The sequence below is a fragment of the Prinia subflava genome, chromosome 6, assembly GCF_021018805.1.
Source record: "Prinia subflava isolate CZ2003 ecotype Zambia chromosome 6, Cam_Psub_1.2, whole genome shotgun sequence".
In the NCBI taxonomy this organism is placed as follows: Eukaryota; Metazoa; Chordata; class Aves; order Passeriformes; family Cisticolidae; genus Prinia; species Prinia subflava.
The window spans coordinates 20383885-20405233 of record NC_086252.1 but is presented as its reverse complement, the minus strand read 5'-3'; the positions used below and the strand labels follow the sequence as shown (position 1 = coordinate 20405233).

Genomic DNA, 21349 nt, shown 5'->3' with positions numbered 1-21349 from the left:
TTGTGAATGTTTATTATTCAAAATTTAGTCTGTGAAACTAATTAAGCCATGTATTAGACTTTGTTCAGTGTTTGCCTGAACATTATTCTTATAACCAGTATGAGTTCTCCAAATACACTCCTCTCAAGTATGAACTTAAATTGTATTTCTCCATGAAGACCCCTGTGAAGTTCATTTGCTAAAACTTTCATCAAAATCAAACAGCATGAAACAACCGAATTTTAAAATCTGTATAAATATTGGGGGTTATTTTGTCTTCAGGTCCAACTAAGCCTACCAAGAAAAGATAGTACAATCTCAATTAATGACCTGCTAAAATGACCAGACAAGAAGATTCTATTCTTCTCCTCCTACTCAAATAAGGAACACTGTAGTAGCAAAAGTATATCCTTTTTTTGGCATTGTTTTTCCAAGTATTCCAAGCAGTGCCTGAAGCAATAAAGTAATCATTTTTTTAATTGCTACATCATTGCAGGATGACTCTAAAACGGCTAGAGTTTTACTAGGAAGGAGAAGAAGAAAAGGGAAATACACAAGATGGAAGTGTACAGTTTACACACCACACGCCTCTTCCAGAGCCCCAGAATTTTCACATAACCAACCTCCAAGTATTTGTAGATTCCCAACACATGCCAAAAACTTAAAGCCTTTTCACTTTGTTTTTCTGGTTTTATTACAGATTTTTGAGACTTGGCATAAATTTGGCCCATGTCTTCAGACTTCTTGCAGTCTGAAGAACCCAACAATTTTTGAAACCCCTCATTTGGTAGCTGTGAGTTAAAGGTAAACACCAGGTATTGAGAGAGATGCAATGAATACGAGAGACCCACCATTGTTGAAAGGCAGCAGTGTTCCAGAGCTCCTTTACAAATCTGAGAGAAGTAAAATATTTGCCTGACTGCACACAGTCACCCAGCAACACACATCAAATGACTGCTCAGGACTGTAGCACTAAGAATTAGAACTGAAATAATATCAAAATTACACACAAACTCACAAAAACCTTCCTGCAGAGGGATGAATTTTACACTGACTCATCCCTTGATGCTTAATTTAATCTGAACTCAAAGGCAGGAATACTATTAATACTAGCAACAATCTGAGTCAAAATTCAATGATTGCTAGAATTAATAGTTCCACTGGATTTTAAACAAACCATTCAGAATTTGTCTCTTGAGGAAACAACTTTTTAAAAATCTACAAAAGAAATTTTTTTTTTTTTAAATTTTGCTCCATTTCCACTAGTGGACAGTAAGACAACTTAGCCATATCTTCCTTTCCAGGAAAGAACTCACATTTTCTCAAGGAATTGCTAGTTACATTCTCTTACCAGTGTGCTTTGATCTTTGTGTTAGTGCCACTCTTATTTACAAAATGGGAACGGTGCAGTGGGGAAAGTGGTTCATGATGAAAAAGCATTTGAAGCATAATACTATTCAGAATAGTGGAAAAATTTCAAGCACAATACTATTCAAAATAGTGGGAAAATACCATCATTTGAATACATTTTAATGAGAAAAAAACAGGAGGGAGAAGTTGCTTGTTTTCTTGTCAAAAATATTTTGAGATATTTCTGTATTAATTTCGCACATTTTACATATTCTGAAGCCATTATCTCTTCTCCAATAATATGAACAATTATTCTAATATCATCTCTCCTCACATCTTGTGGCAATTAATGCTTTTTTCCAGCTGGAAATCTATGCACTGGTTACATTGTTTATTATCTCTTCAGAGGTATATTGCATGTAGACAATTTCTAGTCTTTTTCCTTCCAGGTTAGGAGCTGAGATTTTTCCCTTTCCTATGTGTTATCTTGGTATGGATGAAGACACAGACAATAGCACACACAGCCTCCCACAGGGAACAATAATACATTTCATGTCATTGAGCTAGCCACACTTAAGAAACTACATGCTGCTAGTGAAAGCTGCATTATAAACTATTCCATGCACTTTGCTGCAATTTCTGAAAATACAAAATTTTTACAGCCTCATTAAGGAAGTTTCTTGTCTAACATGGGTGTCTTTAACTCAATTTTGATGTTAGCTCCTGAGCAATAGCAAGGTACCACCACAACAGCTTTACTTTAGATTGTGCTGTCATTGGATTTAATGTTCAAACCACGTTTTTTAAGACACTTTGAATCTTGCAATGAATTTCCAAGATGCTATGAAGAGACTTGGACTATGTAAGCAAAAAAAAAAGCTTTAGTGAGTGTCTGTGTAAGACCAAGAAAAATGTTCAAAGTACTTTAATATGGTTGTTCTTTGAAAGAAAAATAACCACAATGATTTCTAGTACAGATAAAACTATTTGGTCACAAGATGTCAGACCTATCTCCTTTCCAAACACTCCATACACTAGGAGTCCCTGATGGTCTATTCGCTTAGACATCTTCAGGTGCATTTGCTGACACTTTAGGTCATCAGACAGTGGAGATGAAGTACTAAAAGCAAAATACACATCCTGGGATTTTTCCCTTTGTTCCTACTTATGGGTCCTTATAGAAATATAGGAGTTAGCAGGGAAAACTGCTACTTTTGAAATAAATCCTAGTGGTCCAGTGAATTGAACCTCCTTGAGTTGCCAGGATAGGTTCATCAGGACAATCTGTATCTGTCAGCAGTTCTTCAAAAACCTTTTAGGAAGCCTGCAATAGTACTGCCACAGAGACACAGATAAGTGACACTGATTATAGAAAGAAAATTTTATCAAGCTTACTTCCAATTGCCGGTGAAGAATACACACAGGAGTAATGTGCATGCTTCACTGGAAAAAAGAAGAGTTGCATTTTATTATGAATCTCAGACATTTGGGCCTTGAATCTTCCTGGATAGAGTTATTTTTCCTTGGCTTATAAAAGTAGTTTTGCAACCAGTTATATGTTTTCAATTTTGCAGTCTTCTTTCCTGAGCAGTAAAGCAAGCTCCATGAATTTAAGAAAAATTAATAATATCTAACTGGCTGATACTGCTGCAGGTCTATAATTGTGAGTCACCTTACAACTCTACATTATCTAAATGATTTCTTTTTCCTTTTGGCAATCTACTGAATAATTCCAAACACTGCTGAAGGATTACTTCTAGAGAAATACTTCTTATTACAATATTATACAGAAAATAAAAATTCTGACTCAGATGTAGACAATATTTTGCTGAAAGAAATTTACTATTAGTTTAGAACTTTCTTTCTGACAGCTGCTCAGCAGGACAAAATCTCTTCATTTGATTAGAGTCTTCAGGCAGTCTCATGAAAATTGTTACTGAGAAAGAGTAATTAGGGTTCTCCCTCTCTTTCACCTTCAGTAATGGGTTTATCTAAATGTGCAAGGAGGCTTACTTTTAATGTTTTTAATCTACATATATATAGAGGGGGGTTAAAACTAGAGGTCCCTTTTAACCCGAACTATTCTATGATTTATGAAGGGTATGGTTATATTAATATAGAAACTGACAAAGGATAAATACAAAACAAAACTGTGAAGTTTTACAGAACTAAATAGTTGCATAAAATTTTAAAATAGAAGTTCTGAATGATGGTTTAAAAGACACTTAATAAAACAGTTGCTTCAGGGTGCAGTTCAGTATGATTTGCTGACTTATTATTTGGTACCACCATCTTTATTTAGCTGTAATAAACTACAGATTATAGCATCGTATAATGTGCAAAGGGGAGATTTCCTTTACTCCACTCTTCATATTTGTCTGCCAGCACCCCAGGAAAGCTGAGACCCTTGTACCCATCCAGTCTGTCAGTGTCCTGCTGGATTGAGGGCGGCTCGATTGCCTTATTCAGGGACACACCTACACCCTAAGGGAAACATTCAGCAGGTCTTTCCACTTTATGACCCCCTAGTGAATGTTCCTCTATATTTGAATATGTTACCCCATGCCAACAACCGCTAGTGCATGTGAAGGACTCACACCAGCAGCTGACAGAATAACACTCTTTATTGATAAAAATTGTGACAGGTGAAGGTTCCAGGAGTCTCAGTGATAATATCTGACTGCAAAACTGTATTCAAAGAAACATACAGACAAGCTCTAATTCCCAATAAAAGTATTTAGCACATATAAAGCATGCTTCTTACTCAACAGGTGTCTCTATCGATGAGAAAATAGATTTAGCCTGTTGACTGATGCCAAGAGTAATGATGGAGTCTACCCTAATCTTCCCCCATTCTCGGCTTACTTTAATACAATTTCTTGGTGTTTAGGTGGTGCTTGAGTGACTTCAGCCGTACATAACTTTTTTTCCTGACTGGTGTAAAACTCTCTCACTTCACTTTTAAAGATACAGTAAAAAAAAATAGAGAGCACATTGCCAGAGAAGGGTGGTTGTACCTTGGGAGCACTTTGGGATGGAGGTGTGTGTTGATAATACAATTAGGCTGTAATGAATGAAGCTTATCTTAGGGGAGGGATTTCACCACAGCTGTTGGCTCAGCAGCAGGACATCCTCCCCTCTCTCCCCTGGCTAACAGGTGCTATGTGGCTTCTCACCTGCAAAGTACCATCGAGTTCCCCTTCCTGCAAGGATTCCAACAGAGCCTGGCCATGGTGCTCCCACTCTGCTCCACCCTCCCTTTCATCCCCTTTAGCAGATGCTATGGCTGCACACTGTGGGTGTGGGGAATCATGGTGGAGTAGGTCTCGAGCACGCCAACCATACTGCATCCAGGCAGAAACAACTGTATTTTACCCTATAATTTCTGTACTGTCATAACTTCTGTTAGGATGTGAATATAACTTCTCCGTTTCCTTTACTTTTACAACCAGCCATCTTTCCCCATTGTCATTTTAAAGAACAAAAGAAAACTGTTCATTCTGCCTAACACCTGTAGGTTCTCCAATCTTTCCTTCTTACTGACACTTAATGTTTAGAACAACCTTTGTACTTATTCACTGTAGTCCCTTTTCCTGGTGACCTAGAGATGCATTAATCAGGCACAGAAGATGGCAAAAGCCATGTGAGATTACAAATGAACAAAACAAATTAGCCACTCAGATTTCCCAAAAGAATTATTATTTCCTAAAAAAAGGTAATTTTTAAGTCTTTTCACCATCCACTGTGCCCACCTATTAATAGCAAAATGCCAAGTTCTAAGGACATAGGGCTCAGTTTCCTCACAGAATATCCAATATTCTGTTCATGGTCATGGTCATGCCTCCCTGCATTGCGGTTCATAATGAAGTGTAGGGTGCAGACTTATTCCTGAGTCTTGAGGGACAACTTAAAAGATGAATTAGATGTGTATTATGAAGATATCCAAAAACAAAACACACACAAAACTGATTTTCTCATTTTTATCTCATGGATCAGATTTCTTTTCAGTTGGATCACAGCTGACCACATATTCATATTGTCCCAGTGACATAGAATAAAAATACTTCATTTTGTTCTTTATACCATTTCCCTGAAGCGTAATATAGGTTAATATACTATCTTGTGTATCTGGTTTTATGTCTCTTAATGTACACCTACAACTGTTCTGTTTGGAAAAACAAACCAAGCAATAGCAGCAGCATTTATTCAATGTCTGATCTCCATCCTTTTCCATTTTATACATAAAAGCTCAGTTTTGCTGCCATAAACACAGATTCCATCTAAGTGAGTTTGGAGAAGACAAAATGTTAATCCTGACCTGAGCTGACAGTATTTGTAACTAACCACACAAAAATACAGGATTTAGGATGTTAATTTGGTGTCATACTGCAATGCTTAACTCGTAATTCCACATTCAATGGACTTGTGAGAAAAGCTGGCTTAAGAAGTTCCTGCCTTTCCTTTGAAGCGCTGTAAATGCTTGTGAAATTCTGCTATAAACTATGTCATGAACTTATGCAGCTTAAAAATAACTCTCTAGAAAAAATGGGTTTTTGCAAGTTAGTACACGTATGTCAGTGTAGTATACATTTCAACAATACAGTTGGGAGAGCTGTCCTTTGTCACAATGGGGCAGGACCATATGGTGGTGGGTGGTTAAAAAGTCTCAGACTTTTAGCCCCAGAGCATGTCCACTTTTCCAACTTGTAAAAGAAGCTCTTGGCTCTGTATTTCAGAATTTTCAAAAGTAGGCTGCTTACATGAAAACAAACCTGAAAATTTCCAGCGTCTATCATCAAATCACTTTTTTAGTAAAGATCTGTTGAAGATATCACCAGATGAGAATTCTGGAATGTGTCATTAGGTCAGTCCAGAGTATCTCAATGTGGACCTGAAACACTGGTATAACTTTAAAACATAAAATGGTATGGGCTGCTCTTCATGTACATCCTAAACATGAGCATTTTGCAAGTGACTGCAGTAGAAATGCCAATGGGGGTTTTAAGCTAAACTCCAGAACAAAGATTATGAGAAAGATTTCTGTATTACTTAAATAAAATGGCTTGTTTTATGGGCGTAAGATTGAAAATTAAACATGTCTTGCTGATTCCTACTTATCTGTGAAATATCAAGACTCAGCACTTTATAACTTAAAAAGAAAAATGTTGTCACTGCAGCACATAGAAAAGATGAGATTCAGAGGATGAAAGCCAGCTGTACAGAGAATGACCTTGATGTTTGTAATCCCACTTTCCTTTGCTACAGAAATGAAAGAAGGTCTAGGTCTTATGCTAAAGAAAGCAGAGTGGAGAACTGAATTTCTCTTAAGTTTTGCCACTGCTTCCTGCCACTGCAGTCAAAACTACTGTGTATTCTGAGCACACAGTCTGGCACACTAAGGCTTAGGTCTGCAGAAATTTTAAGAATTCATAGGTATAAGTTAAATGAATTGACTGACTAGTATTAAAAACTCCAGCTCTGGACAAATATTAAAAATTGTGTTCTTTGAGAAAGTAGGTAATGAGTATTTCACATTAGTCACTCAAAGTGGTCTGTGCTTTGAGGATATATTATTGTGCCATAGTATCATGCTGTAAAACAGAAATAATAGTAAACACTCATTCCACAAGAGCATTATAAAATGTAGACACTAACATTTGTAGTTTTGATGAAGCCCATCAGTCTTATGAGAAAATGAACAGAGTCATATTCAGAGAAAGATCTGAATGCTGCAGTGAGCCAGGGGGCCACAAACCGAATGAAGCGCATCTTTAAATGACATATTTGCAAACTGCCTGTTAAATCAATACTATCTGTCTTGTGACCTGAATGAGGGAGGCAGGGAAAGGGTTGGAGAAGAATAATGTGCTCTCACACAATTAAAGTCTGTATCATAATATAACACATTTCAGCCCAAATAGTTTAAAAGTTTGGCTAAGCTCCTAGCAACTGAATGAAAACCATTACAATGAGAGGTTCTGGGAACTGTAAATATAGCTTTGTTTCCTGCCTTAGATCTAACATACGTTTATTACAAAAATGCTCAGAAAACTAATGAAACACTTTGCAAACTAACACAAGAACAATTTCAAAGTAAAAGATCAAATTTTTCAAAAGGCTTTGTTTATGTTTTAAGAATTTTGAGACAAAAATTATCCTTTGAATAAGAGCTACTTAGTTATTTTCTATGCAAGACAAAAAGTAGGAATAAAAAAAATTCTATTGAGAAGATCTGTTTGTGATTTGAGTCTAGTATAATCACTCAGATTATGACCTCGGAGGCAGTGTGGTTTAATTAGTACTTAACTGCATGTACTATAGCTACATTTAGTTACTATCCCAGATTCATATCTATTATCTGACAGATGATTGCTACTATTGGCATTCAAACAGCTTCCGAAAAATAGGAAGCAAAAAACCCACTAAGAATAACAATTAGTGATACAGCAAGCTGTTACACAAAATAAGCCTACAGTAAATGCTAGGACTCATAAAGACACACACACATAAAAACTTAGCCATCTAAGTACTGAAGTATTAAAGCAAAAGCAGGCCCTAAACTAAGGTGAGTTAGGCTTTGTGTTTTCTCTTTGTTTAGATTATGATCTCACATTTCAGTTCTAGAGATTACAAGTTTGTGTGGTAGTACCTATGAGACCCTAATATCACAGATAAATCTAAAGAATCAGAACCTTCAGATATATGTTTGTGAGCACAAACCTGAGCACTGCATCCATACTGAAACTAGACAATGTAATCTACACGGCCAGGCTTTGCAATACTCTGTGGTATTGCCTCCATTGGGAATACTGAAGAATGCCATGAATTCAACTGATAGCAAAAGCAGCCAAGTGATGTTTGCATTTAGAAAGTGATTCTGCAGTTGAGCTAGTCTTGCCTCCAACTTAATAGGATATAGCCTAACGTGAAAAAGAAAATAAAAAAGGAGAAGTACACAAGAATTGATCTAGTAGCTATAAATATCTGATTGTTACCACTTGAGGGCATGTTGATTTACCTCATCACGGAGAATTTATTTGGTGTCTTTTTCTCCATCCTCTCACATGATATAAAGAGACACATCTTTACTTACATATATTACTAAATGAGAGTAATATTCAAACTGAAATGCATCAGCTATTTCTGCTGATACCCAAAGTATGCCCTCCTTTCCTTACTTCTCCATAACTCTTTACTTAGACTTATAAATCCTGTCACTTTTTTGGTGTAACAGACTATATTGTCACCATAATTTGTTATTCTTAAAAATCTCACACTACTTACAAGGTATTCATCTTAGGTTTACAGATCCTTCAGTCAAACATGTTTACAAGCAAGTCTTAATCGCTTTTGGTTGTAAATTAAAAGTGCACTTTTTAGGTGTTACAGAGCTTACAGATTACTTTTTTAAGGCCAAAATACCTGAAGTTATAAAAAACCTGAATGATTAAGCACCGTTAACAGCAATTGACAGAACAGTTAACAACAATAACCTAAAGAAAGTGTTACTTATACAGAGATTTCATCAGAGTCTCTGCTCAACTTCCTGTTTTGTTTAACAGATGAGAGATCTAGTTAAGATGATCTTAAGTCAAGAACTAGACAAATCATGGAATGCTAGAGTATGAGAAATAGGAGTATTGCCAGTGAGGGAGCTGAGTGACCAAAACCCAGAGCAAGACTGTACTGCAAGTGGGAGTTCTAGGAGTAAGAGCAGGAATCAGGGGCTGAAGATCAGGGATGAGATCCAAGGCACAAGGACAAGGTACAGTAACGTGCAGTGTGAGTAAAACAAAAGCAACCTGCTGAGTGTCCCACAGCAATGAGTGCAGTTTGTTCTGATGGGTAGGCAGCTATCACTCAGTCTGACACCAGTCTTCAATCCCAGGAGACCAGTTCCATGCAAGCGACCTCTGTAGTTCAGTTAAAAAGACTCCATCAATGTCCATCTGAATATAAACACAGGACAATTTCCATGTACCAGTATAACATGAACACTTAAAAGATCTTAGACACTGCTATGTAGTAAGTGGCCTGATTAGGTTATTGAAAGCTTTGAGTTAACAGTGATCTCAGCCCACCATTGTTTTCTGGGTGTTTAGTCTCATCTTTATTTCAGGGACAGATTTTAGTCAGATCCTCAACTTTCTCCCTATATATAGAAATATTGCTTGAAAGAAGCAGTCCTGTGTATGTGTGAAAGCAAATATATGGCTGTAGACAGTTTATTTAATATAGCATAGCAGAGGAATTGTCTGCAATGTGTGTGCAAACCCATCAGCACAGAGGCAGAAGAGGTATGTGCAGCTTCATCTGCAGCTGAAAATTCTCTCAGTTGACAGAAAAGGGGCAGAGGGACACAGGAAATGCAGACAGGCAATACATATAAAGAGACAGAAGTTTAACAGCAAGTACACCAGAAAAAAGGGTATGAAATACATTTGATACAGGTGAAAGATGTCAGCTTATTGCTTTTTATTTATAGACCTGCATAGAAGTGTACAGTCATACAAAATTAAATTGATTCAGATAGCTCAAGGAGTAGGCATGTGAAATCAGAATTGATATGAATAGTGAAGCAGAATGAGTTCAATTATTGTAGAATTGGAACTGCTTTATCCTGTGGTCATCACAATAAAAATGCAATGAATTATTCTGCAGAAATATCCAGTGTCTTGCTAATGAGATTTAAAGTGTCATTATACGATGTAAGGTGCTCAGACAGGAATTAGAGATAAGCACATAAGCCTTGGGGGCGGGGGGAAAGTGCACAACTACAAGATGCCCAACAGCAAAAGCCACACACAGACACATCCAAGAAAGGGGTCTCATACCCTCAACAAAAACTATTTTTTTGTTGGACTTGGAAGGATGTCATCTCAAAGTTTCTATGAACTACAGAAAAGATAAAACCCAAACACAACTTCTTGTGAACTGCAGAAGAAGCACCAGGTAATTTCTGCTCCCACGATACACCCTAAAGATATCAGAATCCAGAAACATTATCTCAGAATATATCTTTCATCTTTATACACACTTAATTGTTCTGTATGATGCAAAAATATTTTATTTACTTCATTCATACTTGAATTTTACAAAGGAATTGAATGTTGTAAGGATTCGAAGCTTCAAGAGCAGTTGGAGGGACTGATTGAGATCCAAATCTAGAATAACGCTCAGCTAGAATAGCATCTCACATTCAGACCCCAAAATTATGATTACCCACCATGCAACTGTTCTTTGGGTTGCCACTACCTACGATCTTTGTAGAAAGGAAATAAGTTCTGTGAAGACTGAACTAAGAGAATGAATGTGGTAATTTTCTGTTAATTATAACAAAATTCCTTTTTTATTTTGATTTTTTGTAAAATTATCACAAGGCTTGTATAAGCATAATGGATACATGCATTGTGCCTATAAATTCTCATTCATAAGGGATGAACCACCGTAACAGTGAATCCTTTGAAGTTAACGAGCCTTCTCAGTTCATTACAGATAAAAATACTGAGTCCCACCTTCAATATGAAATTAACTGCTACCAGTGAAACAAGCTTTGAATTTAATTTCTGGTATCACAGAAGCAACAACAACAATTTCTTTTCATACATTTGAGACATACAAGGGTAGGCAGTAAACATCAACTCTTCAAAAATTGCCCAAAATGTTTTTAATTACTTTTCTAATTCGTTTTAAATGAAGACTTAAGACAGTAACTCATAACAAAGATTATTTTAACTCCCAGCAGTGTGGTTTTTTATTTTGTACTTGACAGGATGAGCATTATTTACAACTTTAAATGATTCTGAATTTTGAAAGTCTCAGATTTTATGTCACAAAACAGCAAAATGATGTTTTAGACAGGATGCATAAGAGAATAAATAATTTTGGAAAACAGATAACTTGAGAATATTTCTAATGGGAACACTTTCACCTGACAGAAATAATAAAATGTATTTTCCTGAAGGACAAGGAGTCTTATTTTTAGCTGGTTTTCTTCTTACAGAATCATAAAAAACCCCAAAATTTTAAGACCATCAAGTCTAACCATCAACCTATCACTGCCAAGTCCACCACTAAAACTTGTCCTTGTGTGCCACATCTACATATTTTACATATTTCCATGGGTGATGACTTAACAACTTAAGTGGACAGCCTGTTCCAGTGCTTGATAACCCTTTTGGTGAACATTTTCTTCCTCTTATTCAATCTAAACCTCCCCCAGAACAACTTGAGACCATTTCCTCTTTCAATCGGCACCAATTAAATGCAAATTCTGACATTCTGCATCACACACCTTCCTCATAACTAAAGTATCAAACACTTCCTATTTGCTGCTGTCATTTAACATAAAAATTTATGAAGTGTCTCCAAGAATAGCTCACTAGATCACATTTACATGGATAACTCAGTCTTCATGGGCTAAGTAAGACTGAATTAATGAATGTACTGTTGCTTCACATACCAAAGCATCGCTAAAAGGATAATGTGCAAATGCAGAAGCAGGGACTGGCAGATGCACTGGCGGGAGTTGTTGGTGACTCCCTCCTCTGCAGTCTCAGGAAGGTAACCTTGCTCAGGTCGGAGTGCTCGATCCATGTTCCTGGGAATGACCCAGGACACCAGCAATAAGACAGCATGTGTCCACACTTAAGGTTTTCTTTCTCCTCTGTCCCAATTTCATTCCTAGAAGTGCTGTGATTGTGAAAGGCAGAGTGTGACACCATAAGAGACTTACATCTTCTCTGCACAAACAAACACAGTCTGGGTGGCAGCAATGAAGCAAAAGCTTCCCTAGGGCATACACCAGGATTATCAACAAAGGAGGACTACTTCTGGATTAAAGCTTTGGCCCACTGTCAGCTACAGCAAAACTCCCATTGAAGTTAGCAGAGCCAGGATTTCACGTCTGTTGCAGCAATTTTGTCTCCCTGCCTGTTCTGCCTTGGGACTTCCAGCCTGCACAAAAAGGGTCTTAACAGTGCCAGAAGATTTTGTGTAATGAACTGCAGGCAGAAGTCCTGAAATCCGTCTCATAAACAACCAAATACTCATCAGCCATTTAAGAAACTTAAGACACTGCCAAGCTTCAGGGCATTCAGACCTGCATACATAAGTACAGCGTTTCATATTGGCACACCATGCCGAAACACCCTTAACCTGCTTAAGTGATTTCTTTTTTTTTTTCTTTTCATGAAAGTCATATGGCAGAAGATTCATGTTTTGATTGAACACAGAACAAGAAGCAAGCTAAATTATATACTCAATGCAAATCTCATGCAATAATGATGAAAAAAGTGCAAAATGACTATAACAAAAGCAGACACTTCATGAAGTAAAGTCTCTTCTAAATTCAGTATGTGTAGGCAATATAGGGAAAATGGAAATGCATTAAGAAAAAATGAAATTGTAGATCAGACTGGACAAAAGTCTTAATGAGACTGTAAAATATTATTGTAAGTCTCTATTTAAAATATACTTGGCCTTTGTCACTGCGTATAAAACAGATAGAAACTTACCAAGATGTCAGAAACATAATTGTAAGTCAAGCTAGCATGGAATTACAGTGCTCAACAAACACAAAAAGCCAGTTGCAAGTCCCTGACCTGTGATAAATTTTTGCTGACTTTAGCACAAGGCAAAAATAACTCAAGTAATTGTAGGCAGCAGGACTAGACCTTGGTCATTATTTCATCTAAACAGAAGAACTTCAGTTTAGTGAGGATGGCATGAACTTTGATATGAACACCTATTTAAAAAGCAGTCAAAATTCTGCTGATGCTACTCAATGAAGAAGCAACCACTTCATCTCAGGCAGCATATAGATGCCCTACTTAAAATATGTAACAGTCACTGCAAAAGAAACGGATATTTCTAGTTGGATTTATTAGACTTACATTGTCATGTAAAGACAGACACAGGCACAATACTCTATTAGAATAGTTTAGATTAATTTCAGATGTTGGGGTTTTTTCCTAACTCTGAGACTGTATTTTAATAGAAGATTTTTAAAAAAGCTTTAAAGCTTAGAATGGGATATCTTTAGAATTCCATTCAGCTTCGCAAGGAAAGTATTCGCTTAAAAAGTTTGGCATTCAGGATCTTCTAGGAATAAAATTTCTCCTGAAATACTTGATATTTCCAAATGGAAATACCATCAGAACAAACCAAGACTTGAGATTCAATTCTAGGTTTACAGAAACAGCTACAGAAAGTAGAAACAACACCACATTTCATTCTAAAATTTTTAAGCATAGCTGCTGGGTTCTAGTTCTTCATCAACAGTTCATCAGTCCTTAGCTTTAAGAATAGCAATTATGATGGTGGTCATAACTGGTTTATGCTTGCTTAAAAATATTGCTGCTGAAGTTCACTGAACTACTCTGGCTTGAGTAAATGCATGGCAAAAACCAAGCATTGCAACACCTACTTTGCAATGCAAGGGCATACAGTGGCATGTCATCTCCTTTCCTTTTGGATGGAGTTAAGGGAATAAGCACACAAACATCAGCAAAAGGTAACTAGCACAAAGTAAGTCATACAGTAGGCACCATCCTTTGCAGGGATAAATTCTTTAGCAAGCTGGATGTCCAGAGGGGAAAAAAAAGGGCTGTGGAAAATGAATGTGCCTTGAACATGGTCACCAATGTTCTGATGAGATATTTTGTTATAGATCCCTCCTATTTCTAAGTAGGAGGATGTATCATGATAGCCATTCTGCAGAACGTTCATCATCAGAAAATCAGGTTCCTTACAAAGCCTTTTTGCTTAACACTTTTTTATTTGTGTCTGTAGCCAGTATTCTGTATTTGTAGGAAATTTTATTTATATAAAATTTTAAAGTATTCAAGGAAAAATTACATGAGTTATTATTCTGCTAATGTAGTTGTCTAAAGGCAGAAAGAAGTATTATCAGATATTCAGAACTGAATATTTAAAAAATTATCTCATTCACAGGTGGTCCTTTACTAACCATATACAGACAACAAGGTGCTTTGATTCCTGTTTCTATCATTCTAAATTATTAGCACTTGACTGTCAGTGCTAAATATTCAAAAAAATATCTTCAGACTCTCAATCCCATTTCTTTTTCAGTGTTCTACAAAATCCTTCTAGATCCTGCCCCTACATTCCCTCTCTTCACACAAAAAGCTTGACATTCCATGTTTTCTGATTAGTTGCTGCAATTTTTTCATGAGACTATTTAGTGAGAAATTAAAAAAAAAAAAACAAGTGGAAGATCACAGAATTAGAGTTTGGAATAAAAAAAGTCAGAGAGGGGTCACCTTCAGAAAACCTCTCAACCCTTTTCCACTTGATTTTTTTTTTCTATGTGTTCCTTTGGATTTTTGCTATGCTATCTATAATAATCACTGTTCTGTCTTCAGTCTAAGTGTCTTTATACTTTCATTTAGACTTTGTTTTGTCATATTTCTCCATGAACTATTTGTCTAAGGTTATTTTTCATTGTATGGAGCTAACAACCTCTTCTCAGCTTGTCCCTACATTCACTCAAGCACATGCCAAGTGATCTAAAGTAGCTTTAGCCACAGCTTAAAAATTTCAAAACTTGCCTCAAGACTTTATACTTCCATCTTTCCCCTCAAAGAAGTTGGAACCTGAATAATCTCAAAAAGAACATTCAGTGTCAGGAGAAAAAGTGCTTGCCTGGGGCCTTTTTTTTTCAAATATATTGGAATAAGTAACTAAGAATAGAGGTGAGAATCCCAGAGATAGAACAGCAATGGTGTTAACGCCAACAAATACATTGAAATTTAAGTTTCATTTTTACTTAACAGTGAAATAACAAAGCAGGACTGGACTGAAGTATTTTATTTGAAAGTTTTTTCATTATCTCAAAGTAATATGTACAGTTTAAATATAAAATTCTAATTTCATATACAGAATTGAATATGCTGTTTGGTTAACTTACTAACTAGTCCCTTAGAGTAATTCACACATATTGTACGCACACAGTGTTCAGAATACATTTGTTTCAACTGCTGGGTTACCTGATGAAGCTCAACTTAACTGCAAATCAAATGCCTGACCAAAATACAGGAAGAAACTGCTCTTTGGGAAAAGTAATTCCCTGTATGGGAATTTTGCTGGACACTTGAACTCCTGACAGGTGCTCCAAAACCAGTGAATACTGGGCATTTATTCCCATTTGTTACTTGTAAGAAGATTGTGACCTTTCTTTTGCCGTGTGTGCTTATACCCCCACAGCTCATACCTTAACAAGCTAAAGTGTATGGACTCTCCCTGCCCAGAACAGTGTAACCACACCTGTAGGGATGGGAGCTCCAGGAAACACTGAAACCAGCACACCACCTGTCATAGAGTGTAGAAACAAGACCAAGCACTTGAGTTTTGACCACTTAAGAGAGTTTTCCTCTGCTGCAACTTAGACTAGCCTTAGTCCTTGGGTAAGAGTCTTCAGCACATAATAGGTGAGGTTTGCCAGGAGATCTTTGTTAAAGAGCCCTCTTCTCTGCAGTCCATATACATTCTCACAGTCTGTATGTCAGGGCAAGAAGCCCCAGATTTCATCATCAGCAAGAGCATTGTGCAAGATTGCTGTCTTTTCTAAAAGCATTCCCTCCAGGGAATTGAAAATGATCAGGCAGTTTGAGAAAAGGCATTCTCAGCCTGGGCTGAACACAAATCAAATACATAAATGAAATTGCACATCACTTACACCTACTGATGAGAAGTACTGACAGCAGCACGGCCTTTTCTCTTTCCCAGGATTCTTCGAGTCTAATTTATATACACCAAAATAATTACACTGCTTTTCCACACTGGTATCAAGATGCTCCTGACCCTACACGCTGTCAGATTTCAATGGGCTGAAGGGTGATCTGTTAGGGCAGACTCATTAGTGGCCATTACATTTAATAGTGATTTAACAATTTACTTTGGGTGTTGCGAGGACATTTGCTTTCAAAAGAATTATAGCAGTAAATTGTAAATACAAGTCTGAGTTTATTTGTAAAGCAATTCTATGCTTTTAGAATTAATAAGTTACAATTCCTTTTCATCTTTAATTTACAAAAATCAGAAATAGTTTCTCACTGTTTTGATCCTGGTCAAGATTTTAAACTGTCTCTTTTGGATCAATAGCTTAAAAATGCTGTGTACTTTACAGTTTATCTCCTACCTGCTTAAAGGAAATATTTCACACTTACTCAAAAATCAGACTGGAAAGTGAGTGATTGGTGGGGAAGCAGAAGTAGCTCAATTACTATGGGGAGACAGAATTTTGTAAGGAGCCTCACTGGAAAAAACACATAAAACACACATAAAAAACACAACTGTGTTTATGATTCTCAACTGAAAAAAATTAATAAAAAATATTTGAATCTGCATAAATACAGCTATTCTAAAAATGGATTGAAATTGCTAATATTTCCTAATTGAAGGAAACCAACCACTGATTTCTCTTCCACTTCCGTTATGCCAAATCATCTTGCATTCTATTCATCCCATCCCACCCCTTCTGAACTATTTGCCCAATCTGTAGGCTATAGCCCAATCCAACAGAAATTTGCTTAACAGTGGGAGAAGATGATGCATTTTGAACAGGATTTGTTCGAGGCTGAAGGCTGTAACCCCGCCTCAGCACGGGTCACTGCTGGCATTACAATGCTCACCTTGAATGAGGCAGTATTGGGAAGGTAATCTACAAACAGCTAACAAAGGTAAAACTTCAGGGTTTGCCATATTAGGCTCTAAATTGCATTAAATAAGATTGAGGGCCAAAGCCTAACCAATCTTTTTACATATCATCAGAAAATACCAATTTCAGTTATATTTTGTTACAAAAAGTAGGGATTCTAACCCCTAATATCTTCTTCAATTAGAAAACTAAGCAATAAAATTTTTTTAAAATGTGAATTTTTAATTCAAACCATTCATAGGAAAATTTAAAAGGAACTGTGATAAACATGCCAGAGAAAACCAATTCCAGGATACTCAAGTTACAGACCTTTCCATACTTCTGCTTTGTTGCACCAAAGTATAGTGGCAACTTCATGCAGTGCCTCTAGGCATAAAACTCCCTGATATAAATTCAACAAGAAAGAGAGCAATTACACATTCCAACAAGAATTTCTTCATTTGTCACGTATTTCTAATCCAAGGGTGATTTCTATTTGCATTTTACAATTTTCCACATCCACTAATTGTGAGACATTCTAAAACAAATTTAAATTGTCTGGATGGCCACCATCCAATTTCTAATGGGCAGGTGTTCATGTAAAAATTCAACAGTATCAGTGACAAGCTATCAGTAACTGCTGGGGTGAGGGTAGACAGAAATTACTTGTCTCTCAGCTGAACTTTCTGTTTAACCACAGCGATTATCAAATTAGGTCAAGGTCAAATATGTGACAGAGAAACTACCATGGAGCGAGTAAGGGCTGCTGGTGTATCAATACATATAGTAATAGTGTTTGATTTTCTCAACCACCATTTCATGTCTTGCCGTTCAAAGCTGCTGCAGGAGACAGAAAGTGGCCCCCTGCACTCCTAGCCTGGATTCTGGGCTCTGCAGATTCAGCTGCCTCACAGGCTGCATGAAGCCCTGTGGCAGAGCAGTCCCTTAGGACTCACTGCATCACTTCAGTAGCCCAGCTCTTGTCCACAAGCAAAACATTAAAGCTGTCCAACACAGTAACTAATAACCAACTAATCCTCCTCCCATGGCATGAGAGATGTTTAAATCTCCCTGGCAGAACAAAATGACTGGACTGCTGGTGACGTTCTTATTCACAGAAACTTATTCTCAGAGGTAGCTCATTTAGGACCCAAACTAACTACTACAAACAGATGCTTTCAACGTACAGTGATTCTGGGACCTGCAGCGCTTTGGCTTAATCTATGATTTTTCCTGTTTCAGTAAATGAAAATAAATTGATTTATGGCAGTTAATGCACAGGTACTGAAAATGGCAGCTGTAGGTTTTTTTTATACCCATCTGTCCTCCTCTTACTCCATCTGTTTCCATCACTCATTGCACTGGAATTCAGCTTCACAAAATGCAGTCCAAACTCTCTCATGTACCACAGTGTAAGTTACCTAGTTACCCAGCTAAAAGACATTTTCAAAATAAATCACTCTCCTAACTCTGTAGAAAGCAACAGACATGCATTCTATGGTTAATTATGTCTGAATATTTTTTTCAACAAAATATACAACTGACAGTAATTTTCCTCTGATTTCAGATTGTGAATTATTGAAAATAATACCACAAAGGCTCATTGTTCTAAACAATTACTGATTACACCCTGGGGATTTTTCACCAATTCCACTTGATACAGCTTTAAAAATGGTAAGTACCTACATAATTCTATGATTTAAAGACTGCTTAGATTTTATAGATAATACAACAGTAAAAATGCACACTAGTATGTCATTTGACTATATAGATTTTATTAAACTGTGTTGACTGACTTTTTTTATTCTTTAACAGTTATTTGGCCTGTTAATGATTAAAGATTTGGATTTCACTCTTTACACTAAATGTAAGTGTTTAACAGGAAAAGAAAACCTAAGAAAGTACTCCCTCCTTACAAACCAAAATGGAAGATAAAATATAAAGGCTGAACTGAATTTACTGGAAATTTTGCATAGCACAAATACAAAAGCAACTACTAAACCCCATTAGTTCTACAGGAAACTCTTAAGGAAAGGCTGTTTCTATTATTATCTCACCTTTAAGGCAGTGTGGTACGTGAGGTCAATCGAAGGTCGAGGATGGAAGTTGCTGTTACTCTATAAAAGGGCTCACACTTTAAATATATCTCAGCATTCACAGTGTCTTTCATTTCCACACTAATGTGGTAACTTCAATACCTACGTGCCTTAAATACTTTGATTTATGCATTTACCACGTCATTATTAGCATCACTTCAAAAGGGACTAGTTACGTTTTATTTGCTCTACAAAGGTCTTTTAAGTGATACTGAATTTATACAGAATAGAATATTCAATACTGGCATACAGAATACACTGCACAGGAACATGCATATAAACACATAACTTTGTGATCTGGGTGATAGTAACTCTATAATTTCTTTTTTTTTAAATTCTAAACATTATTTTACTAAAAATTCAGTAGCACAACTACCTGAAAGAATGTTTTTGAGTTAAAAGCAATAAACTATGTAATGTCTTGAAATACAGAAGTGTCAATAATATAAGGAACCTTAAAAATATGTAGTAAGAATTTAAGTTGGAAATAAAATGTTTTTCCAAGATGAAAAATAGAAACAAATGCTAGTAATAGCACTTTGTAAAACAGAACTTTCATATTACAGATCCATTATCATGATGTGACTGAAAAATGAGGATTGTAATTCTTTTAATCATTATGTGTATTTAAATATATTAAAACAATTTTTTCCTTTCTATGGCAGAGTTTGAAATACTTACAAATGAAAGCAAAAAACTAAACTGGTGGTATTAACTGTACAGAAAAAAAAAATTAAGTCTGTTTACTTCCCATGGTCCTTTAAGAAGCATTAATAATTAAGCACTTGAATAAAGATAAAGCATGAAAACACATGCAAAAACATGTATCCTTTAGACATCTGCAAGCTACTTATCTTCATTAGTTCCATAAATAGAAATTAATTATGGAGAGACTGAAACCAAGATAGTGCCCTAGAAAATAAGAGGCATCCTTTTTAAAATATACTCAAAATGGTGTTAGTAAATCTGTATCATACAGATTCATATTTAACACCTAGATCTTTTTTGGTCTAATCTTCCTCCTTTTACAAGCAATGGTTAAACTTCTACTAATTCCATTAAAAGCAGAATGAGCCTTGGTGTATTCTTTCTGTAGTTAAATTTCCTGCCCTGCAGAGTACCAATATTAACTATGAATTGTAGAATAGTAAAAGGTTCTAGTGAAAAAACGCATTCAGTCCTATAAATTAATGCCTGAGCTCTGAATTTTAAGTCAGGACAGAGATCAGCAAGTCAGCTGCTGCTCATATTGCTTTCTTATTCATAATTGAAAAACTAGAAGCTTGGGGAGTACTTAGCAACCTAATCCATTCTTTCCCAGGAATTTTATATAAGTTTTCTTTTAATATAATTTTATTCTCCCGCTTTCTTCTCCTGTTATAAATATAACTTCAGAAACAAGTTTGATCCAAGGCTAAATTTCAAACCCCCAAACTGACACAATATAGGGGTCAGCAGTGAGGCTGAAATTTCAAATATGCTGAGTCAATCCTGCCAAGGTGGGTGTTAGGGCTCCTCAGTTTCAAAGCGTACCTCAGCCGCTGTATTTGGACAGGAATGTTCTCTGGAGTCACTGCAGAAGTGCATATCGAGCTGTTTCTCTGAGCAAATAGCAACTCTTTATACATCAGCAAAAGGAGGCTGGCAAAGGACAAAATAGAAGACCCTTCAGCCACTCAGATTTGAAAACACCCTTGGAAGGACTGCAACAGACCTGAGTCAGGAAGATTATTTTCTTTGCTAGCTGGGAGGAAGAGGTGGTTGGATGGATCCACGTAAGTCAGCCAAGTTAAAATTTGCATGCTGGATTTCATAAAATTAAGCACAACCATGGAGTTTATTTTTAGACAGCTGTGCTAAAGGAAGATTAAGATGCCTGAAATGATTATTCTTCACAGGCAGGGTCACTCAGAAATCTGATCTGTGTGATTCAGACATTTGTGAACACTGATTCACCAGGATACAGCACTGAGCTTTAATTCACATAGTTTTAGTGCTGCACAGCAACCCACCAGTCAAAAACCATGTCCCATTAGAACAGAGTGACAATTTGCTGTACTGCTTTACAAAAATCGTAATGGGAAGAAATACTTTCAGGATTGCCTTAAACTACTATCTGCCCTCAGAAAAAGGCAAAATACATTAATTTACTCTTTTACATACAACATTTTACCAGCCAGTAGCAGCAGTAAGTATTATCTCTTGCCCCTAGCCTTCACCTTAAAAGAGACTATTCTAAATCCCTTCAGTTTTGGCATATACATTT

The 21349-nt window shown here is 36.4% G+C and overlaps 1 protein-coding gene across 3 annotated transcripts in view; it reads left to right on the top strand.

Annotated features, from left to right (window-relative positions):
- Positions 1–21349, top strand: part of B3GALT1 (beta-1,3-galactosyltransferase 1) — a 180014-nt gene that overhangs the window by 108344 nt on the left and 50321 nt on the right. For all 3 annotated transcript variants that reach the window (XM_063400571.1, XM_063400569.1, XM_063400570.1), the window contains one exon: positions 18555–18661. The gene's annotated coding sequence lies outside the window, so the exon portion shown is untranslated. The remainder of the gene's footprint in view (positions 1–18554; positions 18662–21349) is intronic.